The sequence below is a fragment of the Bombyx mori genome, chromosome 1 (genome assembly GCF_030269925.1).
Source record: "Bombyx mori chromosome 1, ASM3026992v2".
NCBI classification, from domain to species: Eukaryota; Metazoa; Arthropoda; class Insecta; order Lepidoptera; family Bombycidae; genus Bombyx; species Bombyx mori.
In genome coordinates, this window is record NC_085107.1 from 3099534 (window position 1) to 3116228 (window position 16695).

At 40.1% G+C, this 16695-nt stretch overlaps 1 protein-coding gene and 2 non-coding genes across 4 annotated transcripts in view; 1 reads left to right on the plus strand and 2 right to left on the minus strand.

The window, feature by feature from the left end:
- LOC101743425 (calpain-C) overlaps positions 1-16695 on the plus strand; it is an 82741-nt gene that overhangs the window by 31386 nt on the left and 34660 nt on the right. The window lies entirely within an intron of this gene.
- TRNAD-GUC (transfer RNA aspartic acid (anticodon GUC)) lies at positions 5611-5682 on the minus strand. Its single transcript has one exon. It is a non-coding gene; the product is annotated as a tRNA-Asp (tRNA).
- TRNAD-GUC (transfer RNA aspartic acid (anticodon GUC)) lies at positions 8435-8506 on the minus strand. The gene has a single exon. It is a non-coding gene; the product is annotated as a tRNA-Asp (tRNA).

Here is a 16695-nt window from a genome sequence, read left to right on the forward strand (position 1 = left end):
CACCGCCCTGCCTATTTCTGCCGTGAAGCAGTAATGCGTTTCGGTTTGAAGGATGGGGCAGTCGTTGTAACTATACTTGAGACCTTAGAACTTATATCTCAAGATGGGTGGCGCATTTACGATGTAGATGTCTAGGGGCTCCAGTAACTACTTAACACCAGGTGGGCTGTGAGCTCGTCCACCCATCTAGGCAATAAAAAATAAAAAATAAATCATTAATCGGAACTACTCGAAACGAAACAGCGAACGAATCACCTGAAGCGAAGCGGAAGAAGCGAATTGAGAATTTTAAAGTGTTTGTTCGAGTGTTTTAAGCGTTCTAAGTGTTGAATACAATTTTTAATTTGTACTTCGGTAAAATTTTATTTATCCCGAACCCCAGCGCGTAACAGTATGTATGTTTGTTTTTAGATAACGGATTCTTTGATCGTTTTCACTGATTTGAAATGAAGTCGGATTAACTTGAAAATTTTTACACGCGTCAAAGACCGATGACAGTACAGTAATTGTAAAACAGCGCTCTAATATCCAGACTGACATAACTGACCCAAGTATCAACAGGATTATAAAATGATAAAATGAATTATTAATAAGATTTTAATAAGGTTATTGAAGCGTGGCTTCTTTTGCAGTTTTTGAACTAATCATATTAAATGAATATTAATACTCATAAATGAAGCCGTCAGCGTAAAAGTGGCCTAACCCATAATTTTTCATATTCGTGCCTATATATTGCAATTTATTTAAAACACAGTTTCACACATAGATAACAGATGGCTTTGTAAACATTATTTTTGCGCGAATTATTTTTGGCTACGAAGTATGTAAATGTAAATTCATACCTCATTATCTACATACTGACTATGGTAAGCTTAGGTCACTTTTACGCTGACGCCCTCAAATGTCCTAGTGCAAACAATTAATTAAATTTTAATTAAAACATAGAACGGAAGATTATCTCTTGATATTAGAACCTTAAAATCGGGAAAATATGTGTTAAAGTCGCTTCTATGTATAAGGATTTGAATGTATTTTTTTTCCGTTTCCTGGGTATCTCCACTACCCGAAAAATAACATTAGAAAGTGGTTATATAGATATGTGATAGGTACTCACCATGAATGAGGAGTGAATTCCGATTTCAATTTAGGTAATAAACAATACTAATGAGTACAAACAAAAAAAATAAGAAAGCCCGTGCTTATATTATTTGCATATCAGTTATTCTCTTCATCCCAGTCCAAAGTAACGTCAACATAATCTATTAAATAAAAAAAGCAGCTTTGATAAAGAATTTGACGACTATCTGCTGTGTGCTTTTTGTTTTGAATTAATAAAATATTGAGTTTTTTGAGAATCAATATCAAAGTAATTGTAAAACCTGAACAAAAACAAAAATCTCCCCGGCGGGGAATCGAACCCCGGTCTTCCGCGTGACAGGCGGCCATACTAACCACTATACTACCGAGGATTGTACAATTTCATGATCAAATCTGAAACAGTTTCCGAAATTTTGTAAATATTCAGTTAAAATTAGCACTTATGGTCTTTACACAAAGATGGTACTCCCTTGATTGTGAATATAATATCGAAGGGCCACAGGAATCAACTCCATCTAGTTTTGTTCCTCACAGTCAGACTTACATCGATCGGAAGCTCTGCTGATGTTACTGTAGTTTCCTTGCCCTCCTACAGATGTAGTTCTAGCAAAAATTTAATATTTTGTACTAATATACATATGTACATGGATAGGAATGCAAATATGGGTATAAGGATGACGCGTATATGCATTTGTCCTTATACATTATATTGAACAAATGCTACCCTTATTAGACATATTGAAATAAAAATGACACTCCCCACAATCGACGATTAGCATGAAGGAGGACATTTACACACTGATTCTCATCTCTCACATGCTAGGTAACATTTTTTTTCCCTACCTATAAGCTGGTAGCCTAAGGGGCTATTCCAGCTACGCCCGGACAGCTAGGTGAGTGCAAGGGCTCAACCTAAGTGAATTTGCTAACACTAGCCTCACACTCCAGCAAGAACAGTGCTTCGCAGAATCTACCACCGGATCGGAATCGCGACCCACTGAGAAGATCCGGTGAGAAACTCAGTGGGCTCTGTCTATGGAATAGATCGCTCGTCGAGCTCTTCGTTGTAGTCAATGAAATCGATGAGGATGGCGACCGGTGCTTGAGGAGTCTATAAGCATCGAAAGTGGATCCGGAGGAACTCCGATAAAACATACGGTAGGCTGCGGCTTGGCTCTGCCCCAGGCATTGCTGAAGTCCGTATCATCAGGGGGGCCGTATGCTCGTTTACCTACACGGGCAATAAAAAATAAAAAAGACATCGATAAGTAATCAGCGGCTGCCACGAAAAAGGATTATCGTGTCTCGCCGCTTTTTCAAAGTAGCATTCTGGCGCTTTCTTAAGATACTTACGTATCGGTACTAGATTTAGATCGTCGTGAATATCTATTATATATTCCTCCCATACCGTTTAAATTACAGTGAAAAGTTCCGCATTTGACGGCTCGAAGCTATTTTGTGTAGTGTATTTGAAAAAAAAATCATGCGTACTTAACAATGAGCTTGATTAATACACGAGTATTAACTTTAAAAACAAAACCGCTTATTTTTCGATGTAATTGTCGATATTGCTTACCATTCGATAATTTATGGTAAGCTTTAATTACATTTCTGATTTAGGCCCACCACTCTTACTATGTATATATTTGAGTAAAAAAATGATTTATTTATTGTGAAACGAGGATCCCAAGAAGATTTTACGGAATTCAACACTAAGAAAATGTAAATCTTGTATACGCTTGTGTGTGTTAGGATATTTATACAAATCAATTAAATAGACGAGTAAATACAAAGTCACATTTTACCTAAACTAAGCACTTGCCAGGGCAGAGCCAAGTCGGCTTACGACTGTCACACTACTAGTATAATAGTAAATTTGCCTTTAAATTCAAACGGTAACAATTTTATTTTAAGATATACATAAGTTCTAAGGTCTCAGTATAGTTACAACGGCTGCCCCATCCTTCAAACCGAAACGCATTACTGCTTCACGGCAGAAATAGGCAGGGCGGTGGTACCTACCCGTGCGGAATCACAAGAGGTCCTACCACCAGTAATATATAGATATTGATTAAAAAAATATTCGATTCCATTTAGTCGACAAATATACTGCTGAGGACTGGCTGCAGTAGTCCAAACGCAAATGAAAATATCTTTGTACGTTTTATTTATAACTCTCAAATAAAACAATAAATTATTTAATGTTTAAGTTAAAGAAAAACCATCATATTCAACATTGAATACTTGAAACACACAAAACTTTCCTTTGACGTATAAATCGAAAGGAGATTTAATTGTTCCTGCATGGCAAACAGGGAGTGGAAATGAGGTAAATCTAAAAACGTGTTCAAATAAAAATTGAAAAATTTCACCCCCCCGGCTAGGGAATCGAACCCAGATCCTCCCATTCTCAACACGAATGGACGTACTATCCATTATACCACCGAGGGATATTCCAATGAAGTTAAATTTTTGATCAGTTTCCTCAAAAATTATTTAAATTAAAGAAAATTGCACTCTCTAACGTGAACAGTAAAGCGCCAAATCGTCTGGATATCAGCGAAAGACAGAATCAATACTAGGAGGGGTAGGAAAGCGGTGTCTCAGTCGAACAACTCCATCTAGTTGCAAACACGAGATTTGCGTGCACTGCGAACCTGTTGATGTACTTCTGTTTTCTCGGTTTGGTCATAGATGGTAGTTCATACGACTATAACTTAGTAATAAAACAACACAGCCTACCTTATTATGTTGAAATATTAAATAATAATAAAAAATCGTTGATCTTGACGTTCGGTTGTCATAATCCAAAGAACCACGTTAATGCTGCCTAAGATGAGACGTTATATCCGTCTCAATTTAAGAGACACATAGAAAAATATGTATATCTTTTATATATTATATAGTACTTATCCTGTTTCTCGTGAAATCTAAACCATGTCTGTCAATTACTGATATTTTTAAACATATTCCGGAAATAGTGCCTAAATTCGTTACTTGGTACTTATTACTTGGTAATTTTTTCAGTCGTCTTACGCCACATTAATTTTAAACAAACTAGTAAAATTTTTAACCTCTAATTTATCTTTGGAAAAACAAATACGATTTCTCCAACGAACACAATTTCTCGCAATCATTAAACTCTAAATCACATCACTACAAAATTAAATTATGTATAAAATACGTGGCTATTTCAAACTTACAGTGATAATTATTGTTGAACCGAAATACTTAAAAAGGCCATAAACATAACGAAAAACTTAAACTACGCTAATAATTTAAAAAACGTAACGTCCCCAGCGAGGAATCGAACCTCGTTCCTTCCACCCTCAATACGAGTGGACGTACTATCCTTTATACCACTGAGGACGGTTTCTATAAGTTATAATTTGCGATGTGATTCTACAAAATCTACGTTAATACATTTAACATTGTGTTTTATTACGTCACAGTAAAGTTGATTATTATTTGATATACACAGTAATACCTATAGGAAAGTTGAATAAAGAATATTCGAGTGTGCTAGCTGTATCTAGATCCAGTCCTGACAAGTGCTTAGTGCCAAAATTACGCAAACCTTCGAATATATACGACATAAACTGTAAATAAACACAAATATTTGTTGTTGTTGTATAAATTACGTAGATATTACGTAAGGAATGTGAACTTACCCTCCACTCGGTATATTTATATTTTTACAACACAGAACAGTTAAGTCGATTTTTGTTTATTTATCAAACACGCCTTTATTAGTTTAATCTGTACCTAAGTAACCCAATTGTTTAACATAATTTTCACAAATTAAAGGATGTCCGATTAACTTGAAAATTTACACTCATATCAAGGGCCAATGACACTATAATAATAATTTAATCATATAGGCATAAACATTTTGACCGGGATGATAAAGTGAAACTAATTGCTTAGTGCGGCTATTTAAGTGTGTTTTTTCGTATTAAACTCTAATGTGCATTTTTTATTATTATTAATGAATATGTGGTGTTATCAACAAAATCTTTGAAAATGTCAGTATTTTTTTAATAGACACAGTTCCCACTTTCCCTTTTTTTTTGTAAAGCGATCGTCTTTTTTGTTTAATACCTGTTGACGAGCTTTAGACATTTGATTCATTTAGCTTTTTTTCTGTTATCAACAATCAAATGTAATGCATAAAATGAGTCTAAATTTTGAGATGTCAGTGATTGTCGAATTTCGATCCTTGGGCACACGCTAGATGAACAGTAAATACAACAACAATATACAAATATTATTATCATATTTAAATTCTGAGTTCTAAAATTCTGATTATTACAAATGTTGCACAAATGTTGGTGTACAAATGTTAGAGAAATTTATTCAGGTTTATACAAAAAGTCTGCAATATCATGTTCAATATTAATTAACCAGCAACTACTAACCTAGCTTGCAGGCTTAACTGCTTAGTTACAAATAGTGATTTGTAAAATAAATATGTAATGAGATTTAGTTGAAAGACGCGATAAATAAAAAAGCCTCCCCGGCGGGGAATCGAACCCCGGTCTCTCGCGTGACAGGCGAGCATACTCACCACTATACTACCGAGGATCATACTTGGATTTGTGAAATCCCCGGCATGTTCAGCTTTGTTGTAGCAATATCGATCGCACACTTTCTGTGTGTTAACTGCTAACCTTTATCTCTAAGATCATAAAGCCTTAATTTCTAAGGTATCTCGTATTTTTAGCAGGTTACATTTTTATTACACGTTGTTATTCCTTTAGCGTTAATTTCGGTTGTATAACGTCCACAGACGTGTTTCCTTGGAACGATTTCTATTTTCCTGCAGGATTGAATATACAGAGAAATACATATTATGATAACCAAATTATATAGAGAAAAATTTAGTCAACATAGTTACCTTTAATAGCGGCTCTCAAAATATGTGGCTCCTTAAAGGTGCTAAAAAAAGAAATCAGAATGATTAAAAGAACAAAAAAAGGCTAAAAGCATTACACAACTGAATTACTTAAAAAAACGAAAAGTTCAAGTTCAAATTCAAATTCAAGTTTCTTGTGTGCATAGAACATTATTAAAGTAAAATATAAAAAATCTCCCTGGCGGGGAATCGTACTCCGGTCTCTCGCGTGTCTATTGGCTCCAGATATTGAACACAAAGACATGTGAACTGTATTTTCGAGTTTTTTTTGTTATATTTTTTAGCCCACGGACGTCCACTGCTGGATATAGGCCTCCCCCAAGGTTCGCCACAGTAGCCGAACCTGCGCAGTCTGCATCCAGTGAATTCCTCCGACCTCGTCGGAAAGATACTCACGCTGCGCTTTCCGGTGTGCCGTCGCCACTCTAGAACTTATTGGCCGCACCGGCCATTTGTTTTGCGAACTATGTCCGGTCCACTGCTACTTTTACGGTGGTAGGACCTCTTGTGAGTCCGCACGGGTAGGTACCACCACTCTGCCTTTTTCTACCGTGAAGCCCGTGAAGTAGTAATGCGTTTCGGTTTGAAGGGTGGGGCAGCCGTTATAACTATACTGAGACCTTAGAACTTATATCTCAAGGTGGGTGGCGCATTTACGTTGTAGATGTCTATGGGTTCCAGTAACCACTTAACACCAGGTGGGGTGTCAGCTCGTCCACCCATCTAAGCAATAAAAAAAATTACTTCAATCTTGTAATCCTTCGGGCTATGTCAATTTATATATATATTCGGGCTATGTCAGGTTTTTGTACGAATCTCCCCATTCCTGATTCGTAAGGAAACTCCGAGCATATCCCTCTCCATTGTTCTCTAAGCTCTCTGATAAGGTCCATTCTCAGCGACCACGTATATCATCACTTATCGTAGACTTTAAGTCTTAAGACATTGCGGTATTTGGGATGAGAGTAGGTTTTGGGCAGCTTCCCAAACGCTTCCCATATTCATGTTCATACAAAAATTCACTCAGGGCAGTCTGTAGAAGAATGGGTTCCGAAGCCGGGTCCTGTAATCGGCTTGACATAGAAGTGTTTTCATACGAACACTTCAACACTTCGATGCACTGGTGATCAACTTGGCAGCGTTGGAGAGACCACGTTACAGTCCAGATCTCGATGGAAGCGAAGATTTTTTCATACTTACTTTATATTCCTTATATTCTTTGGACTCTTATACAAGGTACTGCAACATATGAATGTGATCTACGGTACCGTACTCTGTTTCGAAAAATGGCTTGTTCGGGTGACTAGAAGTCGTCAAACGCGGAAGACAGTTCGTAATGACTGTCAACAACAACTTAGGTACAACGCCCACTAGTTTGATGGGCTTATAGTTCTTCAAACGGGTATTGTCACCCTTTTTGAAGAAAGGTACCACAGACCTCCTGGTCTATGGCTGTGGCATATTCCCATCGAGTATGTTGAAATTAAAAATTTTCTGAATGGCTTTAAAAACCGGGCTTCCACGCGCCTTCAGAGGTTCAGCAGTAATTTCATCATCATCATATAACCTGTTGTTCTTTAGTTATTTTACAGCCATTCTAATCTTACACAAGCTGGCATCCGGGATTTCATCAGTAGTGTCGGGCCAATCTAGCCCTTGGGTCTTTTGCTAGATTTTTCAATTGTCTAAATATGTTTATAACTTTCCTTAGAATTTCTGGAACTCTCTCAAACGCTCAGAATTGAACGAAATGATGGTACCATAATCAGTCTTCAGTTTCATTAACTGGCTCTGCCCAAGAGACAGATCTCTTACGAGTACTTTTAAACCTTTGTTTCGCGCTATAGGTTTTTAAAATGATTGATATTAGAACGGCGTTGGTCGGGTTTCTTAGATTTCGAGACGTTGAGTCGCCGATATTCACATCTTCTGAAAAATACAGAATAATTGGGCGTCGTTCTTCTAGAAGTTTGAGAGTAGGGTATAAGAGTCTTGGTTCTGTTTGTAGGATTAGTCTTGAAAAACTTAAACTAGATAGACTTTTTATAGACAGGCTTCACGAACTCTTTCGGGAAACTTTACTTTTGTAAATCAGACCGCATTCCAACATTAATGCGGCTTAAGAGGGTAAAGGAGACGAAATGTGTTTTGTATCTGCTAGGCCCTAGTTGCTAGAGTATAGGTATTGATTAAATGCATATAAAACACTTGTCACTTTATTTGTTAAATATCGGAGAATAGTCAACCGTAGACAGCGACTTAGCTGCGCCTCTGGCATTACTGATGTCTACCTCAAAGGCAAGAAAAATGTTTGTAAAGTAATCCGCCCATACAAATATATGTTCAACATCTGACGACAACTACTACTGTCTCCTTCCTATTCTTAAAGAAAATTAAATTTGCTCCAACGAAAAAAAGTATCTCCCCGGCGGGGAATCGAACCCCGGTCTCTCGCGTGACAGGCGAGCATACTCACCACTATACTACCGAGGATCATGCTGTTCGAAAGCAAATTTTGTTGTAGCTTAAAGCTTCGTTATGAAATAATTCGATTTTCAAATGCATTGGATCTGGAAACATTAACTCGTATCCAATAGAGCAGTAGGTTGAAAACTCCATGTCGTTGCTTTACCAACAGAACAACGCTGTTAAGGTATATCTTTCGAAGACTGTAATAAATATATTATTTGAGGTAAAGATTTCCCTGGCGTATTTTAAAAAAAAGTAATGTTTGAAACTAATAATATACTTATTATTCATTTAATCTTATGTTTACTCTTCAGTTAAGAATTGCTAAACGACTTCGGACTAAAAATCAATAAAACGTGATTCGAGCGAACTTCGTTCACGTTTCGCGTCATGATATTGTGGTACTCATAATCCCTTAGTGCGAGTAGGACGACTGACTATGTACAGTTCTGTAACAAACTTCACTCTATATTTCCCCAAGCCACCTCAAAATCTTCATGAAGATAATTCTTTGGATGTACTGTAATCAAATTATGAGATAATATATTAAATAATATACATTTTTTTTCCACGACCATTCCTGCATAATAATTACAAGCACTGTTTAATATGATATTATTTTCAAATGTAGAATATTTTTAAATTTCTGTGAACGTAGTTATTCGAAGATACTTGAATGTTGTGCTAACTAAGTAACTATGATCTTAAATTTTCTAAGGGGGATAAAGAACACCTTAATCACGACAAGAGTCGCATTTTCTACCGTAAATAAACTTATTTCACGAAACTCCAACGTAAATATTATTATGTCAACGATATGATTATTGTTAGAATAAAGATTTTTTATTATATGTATGTCGTGCTGATGAACATATGAAAATATTAAAGGTATTGTATATTTCTCTAACTCTCGAAATCTAGTCAACTGCCTGCCTAACAATTTCAATTTTATTTCTGATCAGCACAATATAATAATAGTCCGACATTGTCGGTCACCTATCTAAGTACCGGAAAGTACCGTGTAATGTATAATTTATTATACGTCCTCTTAGCAACAAAGCTGGAGACGTTTAAAAAAGAACTAAAACTCGATTATGAGCATTTTTATTATTCACTTTGTAGTACTGTACGCTAGATATGAGGCCGTACTTAAATAAAGTGTGGAACACTTCGCTACCGCGATTCAGAAGAGGAGAGGAGCGCCACCTATTGGTGCATTAAGTAGTTATTTATGCGGCCACCTTTTATGAACAAGACCACTATTATACATACTTTCTTTCATTTTCACAAATCTAACAAGGTCATAATTGAATGTACTTTTTGCGGTTTTAAATTGCATTTATTATTTCCTACATTTCGAAGACTGTCGCGAATTACTATAAAAGTGGTATTAATTATGTATTTACTAAATTATAGTATTATTATGTCACACTCCAAATATAAAAATAATAAATACCTTTAATATTTAACATTGTATTATATATTTTGATAAAATCGATTTGAAAGTAGTTTCAGCATCAAGAACTTAGTACATCCAACAGAGAAAGATGCGGATAAAAATGATATCTAATTTTACTCATAATTTAAGGACAGTCCTAGCTTGTTTGTTGCAAACTATCGATTACGCGTATTAAAATAAAAACACAAATTTGTTACAAAAAAATATTTCAATGAATAGCACTGTGTAACACTTTGGGAGTTTGCTCTTTGGGACCCACATTTTGTTTTATTTATTATTCCATGAACAAGTGAATAAGCTTGAGACCCAGCTGGTGTTCAGTGGTTACGGTAGGCCCATAGACATCACAGTGTGACTGCCGCCACCCACAATCAGACTTGAGGTCTATGCCTTAATTGTACAGTAATTCTAGTAGACAAAATTAAAGTACTTTTACGGTTTAATCTCGAGTTTTTCAATATTATTTTATTAACGACGTTTCGAATTTTTCACAGTTTTCGTAGTCATAGATGATTTTATTCGCCTTTTAAGTATACATATGTATGTATATGTAATGGCTTTATCGGGATTCCTCATTTTATAGACCACACAGGAAAATATAAGATATATATTTCTTCAAAAGGGGTTTGCCAAAAGTATGTAGTCAATAACAATAGTAGGCAGGGGCTTTTCTGTACCTCTGGCTCACTGAAGACTATGAGCAACGGTAACCCCCCACTAGTCTGCCTACAAAGATAAAACAAAATACTTGCGATATCAAATCAGGAATGACAAGATGCGCATGAGAGGTGAGGCTGAGTTGGCACTGGGTTCAAAAATTTCTCGATTAGCGACCGCGCTCTGGTCAACGAAAAATCCTCCCTCGATGGAGCCGAATGACGAATGGGGTGCGGGCGCGCAGGAATTACCATTATGGCTAAACTTGGGGAGGCTTATCTCGAGCAATGTAGGTTTTTGGACGATGTTGGAACGATCAAATAATGTCATTATTAAAAACTTTCAAATACTATATCGCTGTCTGCTTCACCTTACCAAAAATGTTGCTAAAATACCAATAAATAAAAATCACGATGTATAGAAAATACAAGCAGACATGTGTGCAAGGCCGTTGTACGTGATATTTTGATATAGGGTATAGGAAAATCAGCGAAACGGTCTTTGCCATCTTGAATCCAGGTGTTATTACTCCGAAACTCTGCCCCTGGAATCTGTCACGCCAACCGGTGTAAATTTCTGCCGTGCCTTGCATCAGTTCCTGACGTAATTGATCGCTGAGCGCTAACTGTTTCCTGCTCTTTATTGGAGTATAATATTACCTTGATCTAAATCTCCAGCATCCTACATCTCCCAATTCTAGCATCTTATAATAAAAAGAAACATTCAAAAAATGGCACAGGCTTTTGACGGTGGAAACCGTTTCTAGGCTTAATGTTGATTTCAGTAATGTTAATCAAAAATATATGAATAGTCTGCAGGGATGGAGGACTTACCGGTTCCTTCCATGGACACGCCACCACGTTGCAAAGATGGCAATGCCCCTGCCGCCGATGCCCCCTCCGTACATCACGATCGCTGAGACCCATGCGGCCGTGTCGAGGAAGAAGGGTCCGGCTCCCGATTTTATTGGCGTTCAAGGCAGCTCTTCTAAAACTACCTCGAGCTAACGATTTTAAACCCGGAAGACGGACAGACTCGTCCTGCTGACGAAGAAGGAAAGCTCCGCGGAGTCATCTGAAGGGTACCGCCCCATCCTGTTGCTGGACAAGACGGGTAACGCTCGACCGAGTTGTCGTCGCCCGGGTTCAGGCTTAACCCGCGATACCCTACAAGAAACCCCTGGGTGGTGCTAAGCGGGAGCCGAAAACACAATCGGTCTTAGGACCTTGTCCGACTGGCTGGTAACCACCCTCCAAACAAAGTCCGTCGCCAAATAGCCTAGTTGTGTTCTGGCGTGCGAGTTGGAGAGCCAGTTCTGTTCCTTTCCTCCTCCTTGTTGGGGGCGAGTTTTGGTAATACTTGGAACATGCAGAGCAAACGTGCTCACAACTTCGTGGGACGTGGGTTGCTGATAGTATAGGGAGACCCAGTGAAACGGAGTCTGCCGCCGCCCGCCGGTCAGTAGGGGACCTGAACTCTGGTGTCACTAGACCCAGTGAAACGGAGTCTGCCGCTGCCCGCCGGTCAGTAGGGGACCTGAACTCTGGTGTCACTAGACCCAGTGAAACGGAGTCTGCCGCTGCCCGCCGGTCAGTAGGGGACCTGAACTCTGGTGTCACTAGACCCAGTGAAACGGAGTCTGCCGCCGCCCGCCAGTCAGTAGGGGACCTCAACTCTGGTGTCACTAGACCCAGTGAAACGGAGTCTGCCGCCGCCCGCCGGTCAGTAGGGGACCTGAACTCTGGTGTCACTACTAAGCTCCAGCCCGGGAAGCTGTCCCTCCAACTGGTGTAAAATCCTGTCGCGCAGTCTTCGTGCCGGAGTCGGAGACCAAAGTGGATTCCGGCGATCGTATTTAGGATCGTGGACAGGGGGCTCTTCCATGCCTGCGACGGCTTCTCGCGCAACCCCTGGTCGAGTATTACGCCTGCCATTTATCCAGCTATTGATCTTGATCTCGACTCTCGCATCCTACTTCTCCAAGGCCTTACTCTCCAACCAAAAAATTAATGAAAGTCCACAAAAGTAAAATAGTGTTTGCGACGGATCCCCATTCCACATTTAATGTGGTATTTGTCAGAGGCTTACATAGCAACCTTGACGCCCTACATCACCGCCTTGAGATGGCGCAGCCTGCCCTGAGACCCAGATACCTCGTACCTCGAATGCCCCGGCTACGCATTGAAGCACAGCTTCCTGCGTAAATCCGGGGTGTGCATGTTTATCCGAGGGAATGTCTGCAGTCGTCAACTTCGGAGCCTCGAGCAACGGTACCTGTCTCTTTTGTGGCTACGCGTGGACTATGGGGGTTGTACCCAAGTCTACATCTGCCTGTACAGGTCCCACAGCAGTAAGTCGGGGTCCTCCTCTACGATTTTACCTTGTCTTACGGCCTCTCTCAGCTGGTGACACAAGCCACCCGTGTTCCAGAAAATAATGGGCACGAGTCTTCTTTGTTGGATCTTCTGCTGATAACTCATGCAGCTAGATAGAGTGTGGTTGGTGGTCGACGCTCCGCTAGGAACGTCTGTTCACTGCCTTATCCATGCTGCGATACCACTCTCTCGCCCTGGTCGTTGATCGAATATCGGGTTTCGAAAAGTTTGGCGGTACAGACCAGCAGATTGGGACGGAATGCGTGACTTATACGCATCCTACCCATGGGGGCTCTGCTTTTCCTCCAGAGGACGTCTGTGCAGACCAACTTAAAGACGCGATACTTCAGGGAATTGAAATATTCATTCTTTCTTCTGAGATGCCCGTTGGGGATCGCAGCAAACCCTGGTATAATAAATCCAGTAGGGATGCTGCATACGCGGCATAAAACGATGCCGGGATCCTGACATTTCGGAAGAGAGGCGGAAATGTAACGCCGCGTCTAGGCCTACCTCCTTAAGTACCTCCTAAGGATCTCCAGCTGATTAGTGACCGGTAGTATGTTTTCCGTCATGGTCATTCAATTGGCGATCTTCTTGTATACCTCACACACAGATGGGCTGAAGCCTTGGTAAGCAAAGGCGAGACTCTCGCCGTGAGCCTTGACATCGCGAAGGCCTTCGACAGGGTCTAGCATAGGGCACGTCACTAGCTGTTGAAGCTTCCAGCTTACGGAATTCCCGACGGACTCAGCAAGTGAATCGCTAGCTTTTTGGATGGACGGAACACCACAGTCGTCGTCAACGGTTGCTGCTTCGATACCATGACCATCAACGCCGGCGTACCACAAGATTCGGTGACCACGCCTTTTTATACTGTATATCAATGACACGCTATCTATTGATGGCATGCATTGCTATGTGGTTGATAGTACAGGAGATGCGCGATATCTCGGCTATCAGTCTCTTTCGAAACGTGGTATAAGAGAGGCGATCAAAATTTGTGTCTGAAGTGGAGTACTCTCTGGGGCAGGTCTTCAAGTGGGGTGAACTAAATTCCGTTCAGTTCAACCTATTGAAAACACAGATTTGCGCGTTCACTGCGAATAAGGACCTTTTTGTCATAGCGCCGTAATTTCAAAGAGTATCCCTGCAGCTTTTCGCGAGCATAGGGATTCTGGGGTCGATGTTTCGAGCGGTGTTCAGTGTCGGAATCATTAGGAAGGTAAAGCCAAATTGGCCTCTAAAATGTTGGAAGTCCTCAACAAAGCGAAGCGGTATTTCACGCCTGGGCAAAGACTTGCGTTTTTCAAAGCGCAGGTCCTGTCTCGCATGGAGTACTGCTCCCACAGCTGGGCTGGGGCTCCCAAATACCATTTACTTCCATTTGACTCCATACAGAAACGCGCTATTCGGATCATCGACAGTCCCGTTCTCGCGGATCGCTTAGAACCTTTAGGTCTACGGAGAAACTTCGGTTCTCTGTGTGATTTATAACGTATGTTCCACGGGGAATGCTCTGAAGAATTATTCGAGATGATCCTCTCATCTGCTTTTTACCATCACACCACCCGCCTCGGAGCAGAGTTAATCCATATTATCTGGAACCGCTGCGTTCATCGACATTGCGTTTCCAAAGATCTTTTCTGCCACATACCATCTGGCTTTGGAATGAACTCCCCTCCACGGTCCTTCCCGAGCGCTATGACATGTTCTTCTTTAAAGTGGCTTGCGGAGAGTACTCAATGGTAGACAGCGGCTTGGCTCTGTCCCTGGCATTGCTGACGTCCATGAGCGACGGTAACAACTTACCATCAGGTGCTCGTCTTCATATAAAGGCGATAAAAAAGTTATTGCAATAAATTCTGAATTCTGACTCCACTGTACTAGTATCACTATCGCTATATGTGCTTGCTATAGGTGACATGGGGCATTCAGCATATCGCAACACTGACGCATCGGATTGTCTCGTTACTTATTGGTTTACTAGCCTATGCTCCGGGAACGGATATATTCCATGAGGGCTTGCAGTGATTTGTAGCTGTTTCAAGACGCTACTTAAGCTACCATTAATACCTTACAATTTTTTTAGTTCAGCTGTTACTTTGTAAGAAGATGGAAATAACTAAATAAATAAATAAAGAGCGAAGATAGACTTCAGATGGTCAAAACTACAAACTACAAACACTAAGATCAGGAAGCTAATCATTCGTAACATTCGCCAATCAACACAACAAAAATTGAAAATGCAATACAACAACAAAAGCACTGAAATGTTTATATTAAGTTAGTATTATGTTTACGTACGGCCACAACAACTAAGCCGAAGTCGTTGACGAAGCCCAAAACTACCCATGGAGGAATTGTTGTTTCACAATCAGAAGTCCTCAGCGAAGTGAAGAGCTACAACCTTAGTCTCTATGGCTCTCAAACCCATTGTTCACCCAGAGAATGATCATAGAGCCTCCTTAGTCCACTACTGTACGAAAGACTTATTCGATGTCTTTACTGGTGGTAGGACCTCTTGTGAGTCCGTACGGGTAGGTACCACCACCCTGCCTCTTTCTGCCGTGAAGCAGTAATGCGTTACAATTTGAAGGGTGGGGCAGCCGTTTTAACTATACTTGAGACCTTAGAACTGATATCTCAAGGTGGGTGGCGCATTTACGTCGTAGATGTCTATGGGCTCCAGTAACCACTTAACACCAGGGGGGCTGTGAGCTCGTCCACCCATCTAAAAAAAAAAGTCAGGATAGAAGTAGAAGAGATTAAAAATAACAAAACAACGATGATTGAATCAGTACCGAATCCTTGAAGTCAAGTGGTACACCAGTTCTTAACCACTTTTACACAAATTCAGCTCCATCATCCAAATACGACTACACCGGAAGCTTGGAACAAGGGTACTGTCATTTTTTTCTTCGAGACAACAGACCGTAATCCTTGCAAGAACTGCAGGAATATTTAACTTCTTAGCCATATTTATAAGCTGTTCTCGAGGATTTACTTGGCCTCTAAGCTTGACGGATTTCCAGCTTTCGGAGCAGGTTGGGTTTCACAAAAGCTACAATGCGGTAGACCACATCGACATGCTGATACAGGTTAGTCAGAAGATTAAATACAATCGTCTCGTCTCATGTTTGTGGGCTTCACGAAAAATAAAAATAAATAAATAAAATAAAATAAAATAAAATTCATTTAATTCAGACCCTCTTAAGTCCATAAGTTGAATAATACTTAGAACTATGTTAGTAAAATTAAAATTAAAATTAAAATTAGCAATTAAAACATTTAAACATTTAATTCATAAATCTGCGCTGCTTTGAGGCACCTGGTATATGGGTATGTATATGAACCCAGTGTCTCAAAACAGCACATTCGGGTTTATTACCTATAACCATCAGGATATTATTAGTACTCGCACGAACCCCACGCATCAGTGAGGCCGTTCGTTTGCGGATGATTGATGAAAAATCATCCACGTGAGCATCCGCAAACATACCCGATGCGCTACAGTACCGCGGGAGCCCCAACAACATCCTGAAAGCATTATTATATTGCACTCGGAGAGCATTGTATGCCCGCCGCGCATATCGAACCCACAGGGTACAGGTATATAAGGACTGGCAAAACGCCTTGAACAAGGTTACCTTAACCTGTGCGGTACAACGGTAGAACCTGCGGGCCAGCATACTGCAGCGGACAGCCAACGCTCTCCGTTC